Below are 4,797 nucleotides of genomic sequence, written 5' to 3'. Positions count from 1 at the left end.
AAAGGGCGCTGGGAAAACTGGACATCTACATGTAAAAGAATGAAAATAGAACACGTCGTAACACCATACAAAAAGATAAACTCAAAATGGATTAAAGAGCTAAATGTAAGACCAGAAACTAAAAAACTCTTAGAGGAAAACATAGGCAGAACACTCAATGAGAGAAATCAAATCAAGATCCTACAGCAATGCAAACAAAAATGAAAGTAAACAAGTGGACCTGATTAAACTTAAAAGCTTTTGCACAGCAAAGGACTATAAGCAAGGTGAAAAGACAACCCTCAGAATGGGAGAAAACATTGCAAATGAAACAACTGGCAAAGGATTAATTTCCAAAATATACAAGCAGCTCATACAACTCAATACCAGAAAAACAAACAACCCAATCAAAAAGTGGAGAAAAGACCTAAATAGGCATTTCTCCAAAGAAGACATACAGATATCTACAAACACATGAAAAGATGCTCAACATCACTCATTATTGAGTGAGTGAGTGAGTGAAGTTGCTCAGTCGTGTCCAACTCTTTGTGATCCCATGGACTGTAGCCTACCAGGTTCCTCCGTCCATGGGATTCTCCAGGCAAGAATACTGGAGTGGGTTGCCATTTCTTTCTCCAGGGGATCTTCCCGACCCAGGGATTGAACCCGGGTCTCCTGCATTGGAGGCAGATGCTTTAACCTCTGAGCCACCAGGGAAGCCCAAAAATGCAAATCAAAACTACAATGAGATATCACCTCACACTGGTCAGAATGGCCATCATCAAAAAGTCTACAAACAATAAATGCTGGAGAGGGTGTGGAGTGGAGAAAAGGGAATGCTCTTGCACTGTTGGTGGGAATGGAAACTGATACAGCCACTATGGAAGATGGTATGGAGATTCCTTAAAAAATTAGGAATAAAACCACCATATGACCCAGAAATCCCACTCTTAGGCATATACCCTCAGGAAGCCAGAATTGAAAAAGACACATGATCATTGCAGCACAATTTACAATAGCTAGAACATGGAAGCGACCTAGATGTCCATCAACAGATGAATGGATAAAGAAGTTGTGATACATATACACAATGGAATATTACTCAGCCATAAAAAGAAACACCTTTGAGTCAGTTCTGATGAGGTGGATGAACCTAGAACCTATTATACAGAGTGAAATGAGTCAGAAAGAGAAAGAGAAATATTGCATTCTAATGCACATATATGGAATCTAGAAAAATGGTACTGAATAATTTACTTACAGGGAAGCAATGGAGAAACAGACAGAGAATAGACTTATGGACATGGGGAGAGGGGAGGAGAGGGTGAGATGTATGGAAAGAGTAACATGGAAACTTACATTACCATATGTAAAATAGATAGCCAACGGGAATTTGCTGTATGGCTCAGGAAACTCAAACAGGCGCTCTGTATCAACTTAGAGGGATGGGATGCAGAGGGATATGGGAGAGAGGTTCAAAAGGGAGGGGGTATGTGTATACCTATGGCTGATTCATGTTGAGATTTGACAGAAAATGACAAAATTCTATAAAGCATTTATTCTTCAATAAAATAGATTTTTTAAAAAAGGGGGGGAGGTGAAAAGACTCATTACTAGAATCAGAAATAAAATATGTAGCTTCTATAGACTCAATGTTTGTGTCCCTTGCCCCAGATGTCTATGTTGAAACCTGATCTCCAGTGCATTGATATTTGGCTGTAGGGCCTTTGGGAAATTATGATGTTGTAAGTGTAGAGCCCTCATGAATGGGATAGGTGACCCAAGGGAGCTCCCTTGCCCCCTTATGCTATGTGAGGATGCAGTCCAGAAGAGGGCCTTGCCAGAACTTGACCATGTTGTTACCCTGATCTCAGCTTCCAGCCAAGAGAACTCTGAGAAATAAATGTCTACGGCTTATAAGCCAGCCAGGTGCTTTGTTATAGCAGCCCAAGCTAAGACAGTGATATTGTAGAAATAAACAGGATTATGAACCACTGCATGCCAATAAATTAGATAACAGATGAAATGGATATATTCCTAGGAAACACAAATGACGAAAACTGACTCAAGAAAAAAATAGAAAATATGAAGACTTTTAACAAAAGATTGACTCAGTAATCAAATCCCTCCCAATAAAGAAAAGCCCAGGACCAGGTGACTTTATACATGAATTCTATCATATACTTAAAGAAGAACTCATATCAATTCTTGAAAAACCCCAAAATAGAAGAGGGAACATTCCCCAACTCATTCTATGAGACTGTTGTTATATTGATACCAAAAATCAGATAAAACCATCATGTGGGGGAAAAAAAAACTGCAGACCAGCATCTTTCATGAATATAGACTCAAAAGCCCTCAACAAAACTAGTTGCAAACCAAATCCATCAACATATAGAAAGAATTATATACAATGACTAGCTTGGATTTATCCTAGGAATACAAGGATATATTAAGTTCAAAAAAATGTCTATACCATATTGAACAGAATTTTTTTAAAGGATCATCTCAATAGACACAGGGAGAGGGAAGTGACAAATTTCAACATATTTTCATCAGAAACACTCAAATAGGAATAGAGTGAAACTTCCTCAGTCTGATAAAAAGCATCAACAAAGACCCTATAGCTAGCTAGCATCCTACTTAATCAGAGAGAGAGGGGACATAATAAAATGCAAAACATCAAACTCCAAGTTGACATAACGCAAGGCCAATGTTTATGCCCCAAACAGAGCTGCAAAATATCTGAAGCAAATACTGCCAGAAATGAAAGAAGAAATAGACAAACATTAATAATGGAATATTTCAACACACCTGTCTCAAAGCCTGAAAATACTAGACAGAAAATCAGCAAGGATATAGAAGAATCCAACAGTGTCTAACTGACATTTGTAGAACACTCTAGTCAACAGTGGGCTTCCCAGGTGGAGCTAGTGGTAAAGAACCCGCTTGCCAATGCAGGAGACATAAGAGATGTGGGTTCGATCCTTGGGTTGGGAAGATCCCCTTGAGGAGGGCATGACAATCCACTCCAGTATTCTTGCCTGGAGAATCCTATGGACAGAGGAGCCTGGCAGGCTACAGTCCATGGGGTCACAAAGAGTCAGACACAATTCAAGGGACTTAGCAAGCACACACTAGTCAACAGTAGAATATACATTCTTGTCACATGCACACAGAACATATATCAAGATAGACCATTTCCTGTGCCAAAACAAATGTAAACTAAAATTTTTTAATTGAAACCATAAAGAGTATGCAGCCCAACCACCCTAGAATCAAAAGAGAAATCAGTAACAGGAAGATAAGAAAATCTCCAGGAAGCAACCTAGATGTCCATTGGCAGATGAATGGATAGCAAAGCTATGGTACATATACACAATGGAATATTATTCAGCTATTAAAAAGAATGCATTTGAATCAGTTCTAATGAGGTGGATGAAACTGGAGCCTATTATACAGAGCGAAGTAAGTCAGAAAGAAAAACACCAATACAGTATACTAACGCATATATATGGAATTTAGAAAGATGTAACGATGACCCTATATGCGAGACAGCAAAAGAGACACAGATGTAAAGAACAGATTTTTGGACTCTGTGGGAGAAGGCGAGGGTGGGATGATTTGAGAGAACAGCATTGAAACATATATATTATTATATGTGAAATAGATCACCAGTCCAGGTCCAATGCACGAGACAGGGTGCTCAGGGCTGGTGCACTGGGATGACCCTAAGGGATGGGATGGGAGGGAGGTGGGAGGGGGGTCAGGATGGGGAACACACATATACCCATGGCTGATTCATGTGAACATATGGCAAAAACCAGCACAATATTGTAATAATTAGCCTCCAATTAAAATAAATTTAAAAAAAAGAAAATCTCCAAACACTAAGAAACAAATCAACACACTTCTAAGTAATCCTTAACTCAAAGAATAAGTCTCAAAGGAATTAAAATACATTGAATTGAATAAAAATGAAAATAAACAAATCAAACTTTGAGAGATACAGAGGAAATTTAAAGCACCGAATGCTTCGATGGTGGTCCCCTCTTATGTGCGGCGGACGTGTTCCAAGACTCCCAATGGATGCCTGAAACCATGGATAGGACCAAACTCTATATATATTAAGGCTATATTTTTTCCAATACAAACATACCTATGATAAAATTTAATTTATAGATTGGGCATGGTAAGAGAATATTAAAATAGGAATATAATATACTGTAATAAAAGTTATGTGATCTTTTTCTCAAAGTGTCTTATTTTATAGATTTAAAGACTTTTACGTTCTAACTAAGCACTTATCATGCACAGTGTCCGTAACTTTTATAGTTTGAGTTGCAAACCAGCAAAACCAGCACAAATTTTTCTTTCTTCACAATTTAACAGATAGAAGATTCTTTCTTACCATAGATGTGTGCAACCTCAGCATGACTATCTCCTTTTCTTATCAATTCAAAGACTCTTACCTTTTCATTTTTCTTTTGAAGTGCTTTCACAAAAAACTCTTTACGGCTTCTCTTTGGTATATCCAAATTGCCAGAGTCACTACTCTTGCACTTTGGGGGCCACTATTAAGTAAAATAAGCGTTACTTGAACATGAATACTGTGCTACCATGACAGTCAGCCCAATAACTGAGATGCCTACCAAGTGACTAAGTGGCAAGATGTGTTGGACAGAGGGATGATTCAGATCTCAGGTGGGTGGAAAGGTGTGAGATTTCATCACACTACTCAGAACAGCTCCCAGTTTAAAACTTATGAATTATTTCTGGAATTTTTTATTTAACATTTTGAACTTTGTTTGACCATGT

At 38.2% G+C, this 4,797-nt stretch overlaps 1 non-coding gene across 1 annotated transcript; it reads right to left on the bottom strand.

The window, feature by feature from the left end:
• Positions 1–624: 624 nt before the first annotated feature.
• TRNAW-CCA lies at positions 625–696 on the bottom strand. The gene has a single exon. It is a non-coding gene; the product is annotated as a tRNA-Trp (tRNA).
• Positions 697–4,797: the final 4,101 nt, after the last annotated feature.

This window comes from Cervus elaphus, chromosome X (assembly GCF_910594005.1).
Source record: "Cervus elaphus chromosome X, mCerEla1.1, whole genome shotgun sequence".
In the NCBI taxonomy this organism is placed as follows: domain Eukaryota; kingdom Metazoa; phylum Chordata; class Mammalia; order Artiodactyla; family Cervidae; genus Cervus; species Cervus elaphus.
This window is presented reverse-complemented; position numbering and strand designations above follow the sequence as displayed.